At 35.8% G+C, this 16,181-nt stretch overlaps 2 pseudogenes; both read left to right on the top strand.

The window, feature by feature from the left end:
• The first annotated feature begins 8,681 nt into the window (after positions 1-8,681).
• LOC142230884 (sialin-like) lies at positions 8,682-12,464 on the top strand (annotated as a pseudogene).
• Positions 12,465-12,584: 120 nt separating this feature from the next.
• LOC142229930 (putative inorganic phosphate cotransporter) lies at positions 12,585-13,142 on the top strand (annotated as a pseudogene).
• Positions 13,143-16,181: the final 3,039 nt, after the last annotated feature.

The raw sequence follows: 16,181 nt of genomic DNA, 5'->3' as shown, positions 1-16,181 counted from the left end.
GAAAATGCAGTACTATAGTACTTTTTTAAATACTTTTTCACCCCGGTCAGTACCGTAGTACCTCCGCGAAGGATTTAGTACCTTTTGTATAGACATTTTTGAGTCGATATCGGATTTATGGTACAATCAGTGTTGCCAACTCCCCGAGGCCAAAAAGCACCAAAACAAATATAAATTCTAACATACCACCTTCCACCACAAAATCGAAAATTAAATGCTCTACTAAAAAAAAAACCTTCCGAAGATGTATTATAGAACTTTTGTGAATTGAATTTCAAGAAGTGGGTGGGTATTAAGATCGAGTTTAGCCGCTAAAATAGTCATTTTTTCAGAATTAATTTTCTTTAATAAATCATTGCTTATTTCAGTTGTGCGTGCTTTTGTGGATTTAATACAAACGTTTTTAATGACATCTTTACCAAATTCAAAAATTCGACACTCATCGCTCGACTTTCCTACAGAATACACTAAATAACAATATTAATTAAAAAATAATCAATACCAACTTCATAACAATCAAATTCTATATTTGGCAATAAATTTGAGTTTCTTCGGCTCTTGAAAGTCTAATCAAAATTTTTGTATCAATTAAACTTAATACTGTTCAAAATAAAAAAAGCACCAAAAGCACTAAATGAAAATGCCAGAAAGCACCAAGTTGGTGCCTTTTTTGAAAAGGCTCCAAAAAGGCAATTTGGTGCTTTTTAGAAATCAAAAAGCACTAAATTTTGTGCTAAAAGCACCAAATTGGCAACACTGGGTACAATGGGTTTGACAAAATATTTTGAGAAAGTCTTTATCAACCAGCGTTGCCGTTTTGGCCCGATCGGACCAAAATTGGTCCAAAAGATTTCTAATTTTTAAATTTGGTCCGATGGTCGGACCAACCGGAATTTGGCCCATTTTGGTCCATTTTCATAAATTTGGTCAAATTTATAAATTTTTTCTAGTATTTAAAAAATTCATCAAATATTCAATAATATATATAAAATATTGCCGTGAGGCCAAAGATTTCATGTGCTTAAAATACAAATGCGAATTTTGCTTAGCATAGAAGACGTATTTCTCTGAAATAAAGTTTTTTTCCTTGTTCAAAAGTATATCAACTTTTCAATGAAGTCGGTTTGTCCTTATAGTTAAGTGATTCGACATAAAATTGGGTATCCTAACATGAAAGAAAATTTCGTTTTACTAAAGTCAAAATGGCTTTAATACTCCTGAAAAATATTCAAAATTAATGAAATTTTGTTGACGTTTTGCATCTTGACTTTAAAACTAAAAGCTTTTACAAATATGAGGTGCCTTTTAACACATTATTTTAAAGTCGTTTTTTTACTTGAAACATAAAATAATTTTCACTTGAAGTAAAAGGGAATTGTGACGTAAATGTGTCCTCACTTCACAAAATCTTTGGAGCCGTGAATACTTTTTTCAGTGTGGGATTAGATACCATTTCAATCACACAAAATCGACTGAAAATTTTGCGATGATGTCAACTAAAATTGGCTTTAAAATTCGACCTTTTCAAAAAGAAAATTTTTTCAAATTTAAATAAATAAGTTGAAAAGTATTTTACTTTTTTAATAAAAGCACTATGTAAAGGGTGATTCTTTTGAGGTTAGGATTTTCATGCATTAGTATTTGACAGATCACGTGGGATTTCAGACATGGTGTCAAAGAGAAAGATGCTCAGTATGCTTTGACATTTCATCATGAATAGACTTACTAACGAGCCACAACGTCGAATTTTCAGTGAATGGGCCCTAGAAAAGTTGGCAGAAAATCCGCTTTTTTATCGACAAATTTTGTTCAGCGATGAGGCTCATTTCTGGTTGAATGGCTACGTAAATAAGCAAAATTGCCGCATTTGGAGTGAAGAGCAACCAGAAGCCGTTCAAGAACTGCCCATGCATCCCGAAAAATGCACTGTTTGGTGTGGTTTGTACGCTGGTGGAATCATTGGACCGTATTTTTTCAAAGATGCTGTTGGACGCAACGTTACGGTGAATGGCTATCGCTATCGTTCGATGCTAACAAACTTTTTGTTGCCAAAAATGGAAGAACTGAACTTGGTTGACATGTGGTTTCAACAAGATGGCGCTACATGCCACACAGCTCGCGATTCTATGGCCATTTTGAGGGAAAACTTCGGAGAACAATTCATCTCAAGAAATGGACCGGTAAGTTGGCCACCAAGATCATGCGATTTGACGCCTTTAGACTATTTTTTGTGGGGCTACGTCAAGTCTAAAGTCTACACAAATAAGCCAGCAACTATTCCAGCTTTGGAAGACAACATTTCCGAAGAAATTCGGGCTATTCCGGCCGAAATGCTCGAAAAAGTTGCCCAAAATTGGACTTTCCGAATGGACCACCTAAGACGCAGCCGCGGTCAACATTTAAATGAAATTATCTTCAAAAAGTAAATGTCATGGACCAATCTAACGTTTCAAATAAAGAACCGATGAGATTTTGCAAATTTTATGCGTTTTTTTAAAAAAAAAAAGTTATCAAGCTCTTAACAAATCACCCTTTACAAAAAAAAAATATTTTATAAAGCATTTTTCTTCGAAATTGGAAATTTGGTCCGCTGGATGGAATTTTGGTCCGATTTTGGAAAAATTTTGGTCCAAAATAAAATTTCGTAGTGGCAACGCTGTTATCAACCTTATTTGCTAATAGTCTTTTACAAATATGGCAAAACAGACATGTTCATGTGGGAAGAAAATCTCGATTTTGTAAAAGACATAGTCAAAAACAGGATTTTGTTGAACTTCAAGAATGTTTTAGTCGAAAAAAGAATGCGATTCTATATTATCGATTTTTTATTTCGGTAGAAAATGTTGTCAAAATTTTATTTCTATATAGAATTTTTGCAAAATTTTATTTTTATAGAAAATTTTGTCAAAATTTTATTTCAATTGAAAATTTTGTAAAAATTTTATTTCTATAGGAAATTTTTGCAAAATTTTATTTCTATAGAAAAAATTTTGCAAAATTTTATTTCTATAGAACATTTTTGCAAAATTTTATTTATATAGAAAATTTTGTCAAATTTTTATTTCAATTGAAAATTTTGTAAAAATTTTATTTCTATAGGAAATTTTTGCAAAATTTTATTTCTATAGAAAAAATTTTGCAAAATTTTATTTATATAGAAAATTTTTGCAAAATTTTATTTATATAGAAAATTTTTTCAAAATTTTATTTTCTTTAAAATTCAGTCTATTGACAATAATCTTCCAGTGACATTTTTGCTGAAATTTAGTAAAAAGTACCTTTCCGCTCAAAAAATACCTTTTTTGTACTTTCTTAAAAATTGTATTTTCCATCCCTGTACTGTTCCCACACAGCAGTGTTGCCAGGTTAGGGGTTTTCCTCCCCAAATTTAGGGGGTTTTTTCACGTTTCGGGGGATTTTTAGGGGTAAAATTTATTTGGGGGGATTTTTGGGGGTAAAAAATTATTTCAGACTTTATAAAGTGGAGCAATTCTCAAGCAAATTCGGAACAATTCTAGCATGAGTTATGAGAAAAAAGATGCGGAAAGTAAACAAGAAGATCCTAAATACAAACAAGTATCCAATAGCATTATTTTCGTTATCTTTTTAAAACTCTTGTGTTGAAAGGGCATTTTTAATATTTGACAAAATTAAAAACAATCGTATTTTAACTTAGCAGTTGAAAGCTTTTTAAGAGTAAGCCCGTTTTTTAAATTGATATACATATTGTATTATTACCAGTGTTGCCAACTCCCCAAGGCCAAAAAGCACCAAAAATATATTATAAATTCTAACACACCACTTCGAACCAAAATCGAAAATGAAATGCTCTACTTAAAAAAAAAAAAAAAAAAAACTTCCGAAGATGTATTATAGAACGTTTGTGTTTCGAATTTGTAATTTTATGAAGTTATGAACCGCTATTCAAGTATACACCTTCATCACTTTTAATGCTTTCAACCAATTCAGTTTGATCAGCAATGTCTTTCAATTAAATTTTAAACAAACGAAAATCGCTTTTGTTTTAAAGTATTTTCTTAAATAGCAAATTTTATTTTTTATTTACTTCAAACGAAAAAAAATTAGCATCAAAAGAAAACTTAGTTTTTCTAAAATTTCATTTTTCAGGAAAGAACTCTTCTTTCAGGATATATTTGTGTTAAATTTAATTTTTAAAGTGTATCACTACAGGATTTTTTTCACGAAATTTTGGGACCACTTTTTGTACTTTTATATTCTGAAAATTTTTGGGGGTTTTTGAAAAAAGCTTAGACAAATTTAGGGGTTTTTTTCTTAAGATTTGGGGGAAGAATCAAAAATCACCTGGCAACACTGCCCCACAGAGACCTTTGGGCCTACTGTTCGCTCGTAGACTAGCTAGTAGCCGTAGTAGTAGCTTGTATGATAGTCGTCAGTACTACTAAACACCGACCCTGACCGATTACCGACCCTGACCGATCACCGACCCGAAGCTGATCCCGACTATCACCCCACTACAGACACCGAAGCTAGCCCCACAACGATCAACGGTAGCGAAGGCATCCGAAGCAGAGATCAACGAAAACCTACCCCGAACCGAATCTGTCACAAACCAGCCAGAACGCCAATACCCGATCACAACATCCCGATCATCCAGCGAAACATCAACAAACGACGACCGACATCATTCACCGAACCGAAGTCCTCATCAGCCAATATTCGACGAACCGAAGTCGCTATAATCACCGACCGCCTACCAATCCAATCGTTCGGCATTTGCGGCGAATCAACTACCGCCGAACACCATCACACCAGCGAGTATACCAATTCCCGATCCTCTACAACTCAACGAAGTAACGTCACATCATATATCAAATATATTAGAGAGATTATCGTATATCACACAAGTAGATTACAAATATTTATCAATAAAGCTGAATTAATTTTCTATTTCACTCGAGAGAGTTAACCACTTGTGTTTTTATTCCGAAAGGTTTCGTGGGTCCTTACGGAGATCCTGGAGGCGACTGAGCTTACCTCAGCCAACGATAAAACCCCGTTACATATGGTATGGACAAAGATATCAGAAACACTTGGGACGAAAAGCAGAAAGCGGAATTTCTGGAACTCCCTGGATCCCTGACAATGGGCACCTCCCCAGGTACTTTAAACTCGCCTTCAACGCGAGGCTCGTTGACAACCCAATATGGAAAAGGTTTGCCGGCGAAACAGAACCCAGAAGATAGTAATTGCGGTGTCAACAAAAAAGAACGTTGTGGTTTTAAATATTCTGACTTTGAGAGTTATCGTTCGTCAAGGAATGTCAAATCCTCACCGGGATCAGATAAAATTTCATATAAGATGCTGCATAATTTAAGTCCTGAGGGTAAGTTACAACTGTTTCACTTTTTCAATGAGACTTGGCTATCTTGGTGTATACCTGAACTATGGAGATCAGTGGGAATCAAACCGATTCCGAAGAAGGGCAAGGATCTCTCCAAAGTGAAAAGTTACCGGCCGATAACATTGTTAAGTGTTCCACTAAAGATTAGAGGGGCTGATAAAACAAATGATTCAAAATGGGATCGAGAACACACATATCATTCCGAACCGTTCTTATGCATTTAGACCAGGTAGGTCTACGGCGATCTGTACAAATGATCCGGTGAACACGATTCAGTCGTTCAAGGCCACGGGTTTGCATGTGCTACGTGCTTGTATTGATGTGGAGAAGGCCTATGATGCAACCAATAGGGAGAAATTCATTTCAATTCTACGAGATATTGGCATTGACACAAATATCTGCAGTTTGGTTAATGACTTTCTTTCAACGAGAATTCTACAACTTGGAGGCAGGAGGTTAGAAGTTTCATCGGGATTGGCCCTGGGAAGTGGGTTAAGCCCTCTGTTATTTAACATATACACGGCTGATCTACATAGCATGAATGACCAAGGTTGTACATTGTTCCAGTATGCTGATGATTTTTTCATACTGACATATGATCTATAAAGCAAGAGATTTACTGGAGGAGAAGATTGCGGAATTCCGTACGAAATGCGAAAACCTTGATCTTTGTTTCAACCCTGAAAAGACAAATGCCATTCATTTTAATAGACGGCCGACGCAGAGATTTGCAATTAACTCTGGGTGACACTGTGATAAACGGAGTTGAAAAAATCAAGTACCTCGGTTTAACTATTGCGTCTAAAAATTCCACCAGGGACCATGTAATGTTAACGATCTCCAAAATCGCACGGCGAAACAATTTTATGAAAATTTTAAGTGATTGTAATTTTGGGATTGATCCCAAAAAAGTTCTCATTTTATATAAAGCGATAATCAGATCGAAAATCGAATATTAAAAGATTTTATTAGTTCCAATATCCTTTCTGAGAAGGATATTGGAACTAATAAGATCTACGCCAATTCCGATCATCTATCATATGGCAATGGAATTGCCTCAGAAATATAGATTTGAGCTCGCCACGACAAAGGAGTTGGCGAAATGTTTTGCTTTCAATTATCCAGCAGCGGATATTATAAAATCTATTGGAAGACCGATTGATACAAGCTATTATAAGTCGTATCGAGAGAATAGATTAACAGCCTGTTTCTGTATCTCGAACGAGTTCAATCGATCGACTGAAATGCATAGAAACAGCTGTTTTTTGGTTATAAACTCAGCTGTTTGTTTCCATTTTAGTTGATCGACAGAGCTCATTCGACATACAGAAACAGGCTGTAATTTTCGATGTCATAGCCAAAGTGGATTTTTGTGATTCAACACACCGTCAACATTAAGATCTTCAAAAAATTTTTCAGGGGCACTGCAGCTGCTAAGAAAAATGCTAATCCCGACATAGTACACATTTAACGAAAAGATGGCCAGACAGAAAGAGGAGCAACACACCGTCAACATTAAGATCTTCAAAAAATTTTTCAGGGGCACTGCAGCTGCTAAGAAAAGTGCTAATCCCGACATAGTACACGTTTAACGAAAAGATGGCCAGACCGAAGGAGGAGAGCTTTGACATCTTCTTCACTGATGGTTCGGTGAAGGGGGATCTAACGGGAGCAGCTTTTGTGCACTTTAATTCTGGGGTTGTTTTCACCTTCTATGTCGAGAAACATCTCTCTTCTATGACAGCCGAGCTCATGGTCATTGTGAGGGCCACGGTTTATGCAGTAGCCAATGGCATGTTGAAAATAGCTATTCTGACCGATAGTCTTAGTGGTTTGCAAGCAGTTGAGAGCGTGAAGGAGGACAATTTTCTTGTTAACGAAATTCGAAAGTTGGCGGCAGAATTATCTCTGGTGTTGAATTGCATTTTATACCTGACCACTGTGGTATTCGGTTAAACGAGATGGCCGGCATGGCAGCACCCAGAAAACAAATTCGTTGCCTCAACCGAATTATTTGCCAACCGAAAGCAGGTGGTTCCATCAACTATCAATGATATCTGTCAGCACAACTAACATTTGGCAATTGTAACTGCATGGTAATATGTTGGATCAACTTTGCATTGGCAATCTCATATTAATTGTTTTGTTTGTTGGTGCAACCGCCCTCGATTTTCTTTATTATTATCCTAACCAAATTCCAATATTAAATGAAAGGACAAATTATATTGAGATTTTATTAATTTATTACAAGATTTACAATCATAATAAACTACGAAAATAAATACAAAAGGTGCTAACAACAAAGGCTTTTGATCTACATATATGTGAGATCAATTTAAATTACAATTTTTTATAGGTAATGTTTGTATATCAATGACAGATGGTTATTAGGTTGCAATTATGTGGTCAAACTACAGAACCTAATTCAATATATACTTGCCAGAAATTTCATCCTTAAGCATCTAGATATAAATACAGATCGACTTAGACTCGTCCCGTATGCTTAATACAATAAAAAAAGCTCGCTTGCCGTAAAAAGTATTTGTGTTTGTTGGTGTATGAAGCCTGCAATTTTTATGGAAACTTTTGTAATATTCCTTTTTTATAAATCGGTGCGATACTTACCTGAAGGCAACTTCTTTTCTATGAGATAAACTTTATTCAATGTATTGCAGACTATTATCAAGTAAATGCTGTTCCCCGTTTTGCAAATTTTGTAGCGTCATACCATTTACCATGTCGATGTTGATATAAATATATATTTGTTGCAACAACTACCTTACGCCCGTCCTATAATTGAACTAAGATTCTATTAGTATACTCAACTTTTGGTTGTAGCAATCATTTGTTGATTCCCATGATGTAAGTTTCACTATGCTGGTGGTTAGCTCAACAATTTTATGCAGCATAAAACCAAATTTATCGGCATTGGTTATTGTAACCAATTGAATGGTTATGGGAATTTCGTTTTGATCCTGTGAACTTTTTATGGTCGTGTTGGATGTATAATGGGGAAAATAATCAAAACAATGTTCTTGTAACAAAAAATAAGTTACTGACATAATTTCCTCATTGTAATGATCGAATTGCAACCAACCATTTCTCTGGGTGAGCAAGAACACCTAAGGAATTTGGAACGCTGTGGAATGTGAAATGGCCATTGAGGGATGCAATCAGGCATATAGAAAACAAGATTTGGGACAAATGGAAAGCTAATTACGAGGATTCGGCACAGGATGGTAACTCACAGTACTACAGAATTCACCCATCAATTTGTAGAGCTGCTTGGTTTTGCAAAATGAAGGTTGGAGCCGTGAGATGCAAGACATTGAATAGAATTCTGAGTGGCGAGGCATACAGTAACGCAACATTAGATAAATTCAAAGTAGTGCCGTCTCCTATATGCGACCAATGTGGAACAGATGAGAGACCCGCTCAAGTTATATTTAGTTGCGCTAAACATTCAGCACACATGTCGAATTACCAGAGAGCCACCGTGGTGCAATGGTTAGCATGGCCGCCTTGCATACATAAGGTCGATTTCTGCTTCGACCGAACACCAAAAAGTTTTTCAGCGGTGGATTATCCCACCTCAGTAATGCTGGTGACATTTCTGAGGTTTTCAAAGCTTCTCTAAGTGGTTTCACTGCAATGTGGAACGCCGTTCGGACTCGGATATAAAAAGGAGGTCCCTTGTCATTGAGCTTAACATGGAATCGGGCAGCACTCAGTGATAAGAGAGAAGTTCACCAATGTGGTATCACAATGAGCCTGATACATCGGGCTGCCACCTAACCTAACCTAACCTACCAGGAGCTAAAGGATTCAGCCACAATGGAGCTATTTATTTCTAAACACGGTTTTGAGAACCTGACGAGAATCACAGACTTTTTGGATGAAGCCGAAATTCGATTGTGAGTCAAGATATGTTAAATGTGATGTGATAGTCGTATAAATGTTATAACATATTTATGCGAATTTATAAATGTTTAATAAAATTAATCGACATCTAAACAATCGTGTTTTACTTGACCACAATGATTCTTTTACAACTATCTTAAAATGCACTTTCTCTGATTGTTTGAAGGGGCTCTTATTGGCGTCCTTCTAAATATATCCAGAAGGGCACCTAATAATTGCACTCATGCGATACTTTTTGTAGTAACTTGGCGTGGTACAACTTCTCAATAGTGACGGCGCTTTATTGTACCACGCCTATTTACTACAAAAAAGATTCGCATGAGTGAAATTATTAGGTGTCTTTTTAGATAAATTTAGACGCCAATAAGAGCCCCTTCAAAATATCAGAAAAAATGAATTTCAAGATAGTTGTAAACGGATCATTGTTGTCAAGTAAAACACGATTGTTTAGATGCTTACTAATTTGATTAAACATTTATAAATTCTTACAAATATAACATTTATACGACTATCACATCACATTTAACATAATTTTTTGCATTATATTAAGGCCGGTACTCTGTTCGGTTTTCGCGTTGAAACTCCATGCAAAACCAAAAAATGCGAAAAATTTGCGAAATTTTTTCCATTTGTGATACTTTGTTTTTTCGTGTTGAAAAACTGACGTTTATAGCACGGCGCCATTTGCAATGTGAATTAAGAAATAATTTATTTATTAAAAACTATTTGTGCGGGTTTATAAATCAAACCGGACCATATTTTTGTTCCGAAACTATACAAAGGATCAAAGGAATAGCAGATCAATTGCCCAAGGAAAAATAAAATGTTATTTTGTAAAAACAAGCAACACCACCAACTTAATCCAATATCGCTCCCTGTAAAATAGCGCTCCAAGCTACCTAAAAAAACGCCGCTTTCTATGTGCGAAATAATGGTTTCCATAAAAATTTTTCGCAAGAATGAACATAGTACCGGCCTTTAGGTGCAATTATTAGGGGCCCTTCTGGATACATTTAGAAGGACGCCAATAGAGCCCCTTCAAACAATCAGACAAAGTGCATTGAAGATAGTTGTAAAAGAATCATTGTGGTCAAGTAAAACACGATAGTTTATTAATTTTATTAAACATTTATAAATTCTCATAAATATAACATTTATACGACTATCACATTGAACATATTTTTATGCATTAATAAAATATTGATGTTGAGTTACAAGTTGCAAGTTACATGTTGTAGCGTCTATCAGCCAGTGCTTTTATTCCCAATGGAGACAGCGTGTCTGGAAAAATATTTGAAAAACTATCACTTTATTCCATTTGCAAAGTCAAAAATTGTTCATCAATATACCTTTCACAATTTTAAGCGAAATAACTATGTTTCCAGTACTTCATTATCGTTTTTATGGCAAAATACTATCACAGTTGGCGATTGTTGCAGTGTCACTTACGAGTCTAGCGATGAGGATGAAATGGAACTTTGAAATGCAGGCAGGGATAATGATTCGAGTTGCAAGTGGCAATTTACATGTTTCAGCGTCTATCAGCCGGCGTTTTTTTTTCTCGATGGAGACAGCGTGTCTGAAAAATATCTGAAAAACTACAACTTTATTCCATTTGGAATTTCGGAAATTATTCACCAATATACCTTTCATAATTTTAAGCGAAATAACTATGTTTTCAGTACTTCATTTTTGTTTTTATTTAAATAAATTATAATGAGCAAGTTCCGCTTGGCATTGGCCAATATATGGGATATGTTCGACCCGACCACTGTCGTCCGGATAAATTTATAATCTGCACGGCGTAATGCGCTTTACAGACTATCAGTTATTCCGGACGGAATGTCGGTGTTTGTAAAGAATCTTACAGTGTGTCGGATCGATACGACTTGTCGGCGATGACTAAATAATCGGTAAATTTGTTATCGATCCCATAAACATGCAGCAGTATCGATTATGCCTTCGGACTTAACTTATAATGTGCACAATGTATGGGATATGTTCGACACAAGTACTGTCGTCCGGAATAACTGATAATCTGTAAAGCGCATTAATGGGAAAGCGCTCACATTTAGTTGCGCGATTGATAGAGAGTGAAATCTGACGGCGTTGAGGTATTTTGGGTGTAGCTTCGTAGACTCTTATAATGTTGGAAATTTTGATTACTTTTGACTACTCGTTACTTTTGAATTGAGTACTCGTTACTACTCGTTACTTTAATAAAAAAATTCAAAAAAGACCATTTGTATAATTTTTAATAATAGGGCTGTTTTATTTTTGCACTGATAACCAGTGCTAAAATAAAACGCAAAAATTTTTCAGTTCAAATTTCGATTTTGGTTGGCAACACTTTTACCCCAGCTGTCAAAATGAAGTTTTTTGTTTACAAATAAAAATGGAGGTAGAGACCACCAATTTATAGCAAAAAGTGAAAATAATAACATTAGATATAGATATCAAAAACAAACAAAAATAATTAGTCTTTCAATTGCCATTACCGAATTAGTCGTAAAAAGGAATCATACAGAAGAAGGTGAAGCGGCGGTGTGTCCAGCAGGTGATTTGGATTCTGATTATTCGAGTGGTGGTGATTATGAATGGTCCGAAGAATTACAAGGTTTAATTCTGTCCTCATTCTATATTGGTTACATTGTAACCCATATTCCTGGTGGTCTATTGGCTGAAAAATTCGGTGGTAAATGGACTTTGGGTATTCTATCGACGGCTATTTTCACTTTGGTACACCAATCGCCATTACCGAAGGGGGTTCCACAGCTCTTATCATTGTTCGCATATTGATGGGGTTGGGCGAAGGTACTACTTTCCCAGCTTTAAGTGTTCTACTATCACAATGGGTCCCTCTAAAAGAACGTGGAAAATTGGGTGCCTTGGTTTTGGGTGGTGGTGGTAGGTACTATATTGGCTAATTACCTATCCGGAGTACTTTTGGATGCCTATGATTGACCTATTGTATTGTACCTCTTTGGTGGTCTTGGTGTTTTATGGTTCATATTTTTCAGTCTCTTATGCTTTAGTGACCCCGCCTCTCATCCCTACATCAAACCCAGCGAACGTGATTACTTGGAAAAAGAAATGGGCTCCATTGTTCGCAATGAAAATCTTCCACCCACACCCTGGAAGGCTATTTTAACTAATTTACCTATGATTGCTTAAGTCTGTGCTCAAATCAGTCATGATTGGGGCTTCTACATTATGGTTACCGATTTACCCAAATATATGTCTGATGTTATGCAATTCTCCATCAAAGCTAATGGCTTGTATTCATGTGGATTGTCTCGATTTCATCTGGTTTCATTGGTGATTGGTTGATGGCCAAAAAGATGTTGAGTATTACAAATACCCGTAAAGTGATGATTGCTGTTGCTGCATTTGGTCCTGCTATTTTCATGGTTGCTGCATCCTATGCTGGCTGTGATCGTGTTGCTGTTGTGGCCTTCATTACAATTTGTAATGTGCTTTCTATGCTGGCATGAAACTTAGCCCACTTGATATGAGTCCGAATTATTCGGGTACCTTGATGGCCATCACTAATGGTATTGGTGCTATAACTGGTGTAATTACACCATATTTGGTGGGAGTTATGACACCAAATGATACATTACTGGAATGGCGTTTGTTATTCTGGGTGGCTTTTGCTGTTCTCTGTGGTACTGTTGTAGTTTATTGTATTTGGGCTTCGGGAGAAGTTCAACATTTCAATGATCCACCAGCAGTGAAAGATATTGAAAACGAAGAACGTGGCAAAAATAAGGAAAAAAATTAAAATCCACAAGACTGTTTGCAAAACGACAACAGAAATGCAGTAAATGGATTTAGTTTTAACCTAAAGGCCGGTATGCACCTCTAGCGAAATTTTCGGTAGCAAAAAGTTATTTAAGTCTACAACAAAAAAACAGGGCTGTGTACACAAATTTTAAACCAGCTAATCGCTTTTAAAAATTGTTAATATATGTTCCAAATATTCCTCAAATAAATTGTTTATTATTTACAGACCTTTTAAAACTTTTACGCACACAATGATTGTAATAAATTAAATGTTTGCTGCCAAAATATGCTTTTGACAACCCTATTACTTTCATTAGAGGTGCGTACCAGCTTACGAAATTGAACGCTACCGAAAATTTCGTTAGCATAAATAGCAATGCATTTCTTATGGGAATGAAATTTTTCGCTAGAGGTGCATACCGGCCTTAAGTCCAAAAATTAAAAAAAAAAGTTATTTGGTACAGATAACTTGGAGAAACAATAAATCAGGATTAATTTAATTTAATGATGTCTTGCTACCAAATGTGTATTTAAAGGAGATAATTGATTTATTCTCAGAAAACAGTATTTTCACTGTTTTAAGTTTGTTTTTATTTAAAAAGCACAAAACGTTTAATTTTAAAAACAATGGAACTAAAAGCCTTAAAAATGGTATGTAAGTCCATTCTAAATTGTATGTAAGTCCATACGTGGTATATATTAAATCAAAAAAGATCGATTAAATACGTATATAATTCAGTTTGACAAAGTAGACATAAAATTTTGACAAAATTTTCTACAGAAATAAAATTTTAACAAAATTTTCTATAGAAATGAACCGATATGGACCAATTTTTGTGTGATTGGACCAATTTTGGTATGGTTGTTAGCGACCATATACTAACACCACGTGCCTAATTTGAACCGGATTGGATGAATTGTGCTCCTCCAAGAGGCTCCGGAGATCAAATCTGGAGAATATTTTATATGGGGGCTATATAAAGGGTGATTTGTTAAGAGCTTGATAACTTTTTAAAAAAAAAAAAAAAAAACGCATAAAATTTGCAAAATCTCATCGGTTCTTTATTTGAAACGTTAGATTGGTCCATGACATTTACTTTTTGAAGATAATTTCATTTAAATGTTGACCGCGGCTGCGTCTTAGGTGGTCCATTCGGAAAGTCCAATTTTGGGCAACTTTTTCGAGCATTTCGGCCGGAATAGCCCGAATTTCTTCGGAAATGTTGTCTTCCAAAGCTGGAATAGTTGCTGGCTTATTTCTGTAGACTTTAGACTTGACGTAGCCCCACAAAAAATAGTCTAAAGGCGTCAAATCGCATGATCTTGGTGGCCAACTTACCGGTCCATTTCTTGAGATGAATTGTTCTCCGAAGTTTTCCCTCAAAATGGCCATAGAATCGCGAGCTGTGTGGCATGTAGCGCCATCTTGTTGAAACCACATGTCAACCAAGTTCAGTTCTTCCATTTTTGGCAACAAAAAGTTTGTTAGCATCGAACGATAGCGATCGCCATTCACCGTAACTTTGCGTCCAACAGCATCTTTGAAAAAATACGGTCCAATGATTCCACCAGCGTACAAACCACACCAAACAGTGCATTTTTCGGGATGCATGGGCAGTTCTTGAACGGCTTCTGGTTGCTCTTCACTCCAAATGCGGCAATTTTGCTTATTTACGTAGCCATTCAACCAGAAATGAGCCTCATCGCTGAACAAAATTTGTCGATAAAAAAGCGGATTTTCTGCCAACTTTTCTAGGGCCCATTCACTGAAAATTCGACGTTGTGGCTCGTTAGTAAGTCTATTCATGTTGAAATGTCAAAGCATACTGAGCATCTTTCTCTTTGACACCATGTCTGAAATCCCACGTGATCTGTCAAATACTAATGCATGAAAATCCTAACCTCAAAAGAATCACCCTTTATAATTATGGATCATATACTAACACCATGTTCCAAATTACAACCGGATTGGATGAAATTTGCTTCTCTTTGAGGCTCCGCAACCCAAATCTGGGGATCGGTTTATATGGACGCCATATATAATTAAGGACCGATGTGTACCCATTTTTGCACGGTTGTTAGAGACCATATACCAATACCATGTACCAAATTTCAGCCGGATCGGATGCAATTTGCTCCTCTTTGAGGCTTCGCAAGTCAAATCTGGAGATCGGTTTATATGGGGTCTATATATAATTATGGACCGATGTGGACCAATTTTTGCATGGTTGTTAGAGACCATATACCAACATCATGTACCAAATTTCAGCCGGATCGGATGAAATTTGCTTCTATTTTAGGCTCCGCAAGCCAAATCTGGAGATCGGTTTATATGGGGGCTATATATAATTATGGACCGATGTGGACCACTTTTTGCATGGTTGTTAGAGGCCATATACCAACACCATATACCAAATTTCAGCCGGATCGGATGAAATATGCTTCTGTTAGAGGCTCCACAAGCCAAATCTGAGGGTCCCTTTATATGGGGGCTATACGAAAAAGTGGACCGATATGGCCCATTTTCAATGCCATCCGACCTACATCGATAACAACTACTTGTGCCACGTTTCAAGTCGATAGCTTGTTTCGTTCGGAAGTTAGCGTGATTTCAACAGACGGACGGACGGACGGACATGCTTAGATCGACTCAGAATTTCACCACGACCCAGAATATATATACTTTATGGGGTCTTAGAGCAATATTTCGATGTGTTACAAACGGAATGACAAAGTTAATATACCCCCATCCTATGATGGAGGGTATAAAAAAACAAATATTCTTACAAATTAAAAAAATATGTTTGTATGTATATATGTTGGTTTAAAATAACAGTTGACAAACATGTAAGCAAATGCAATGCCTTTAAGAAACCTATAATAAAATTCAAAACGAAATGAAAAAAGCGAATAACTTGTAGTTATATGTGTTGCTAAAAAGTATTTTTTATGTGTACTTGGAGTAATAAAAAGAACGTTAACATTTTTGTATGATGATTATTCAAAGCGAATGGTTTTTATGTACAGTTCAAATATATTTCGGATATGTTACTATAGATTATGCGTTAATATTTAAAAATCCATTTTGAAT

This window comes from Haematobia irritans, chromosome 3 (assembly GCF_050003625.1).
Source record: "Haematobia irritans isolate KBUSLIRL chromosome 3, ASM5000362v1, whole genome shotgun sequence".
Classification (NCBI taxonomy): Eukaryota; Metazoa; Arthropoda; class Insecta; order Diptera; family Muscidae; genus Haematobia; species Haematobia irritans.
Note: the sequence above shows the minus strand (reverse complement) of the source record. Positions and strands in the feature narration are given on the sequence as shown.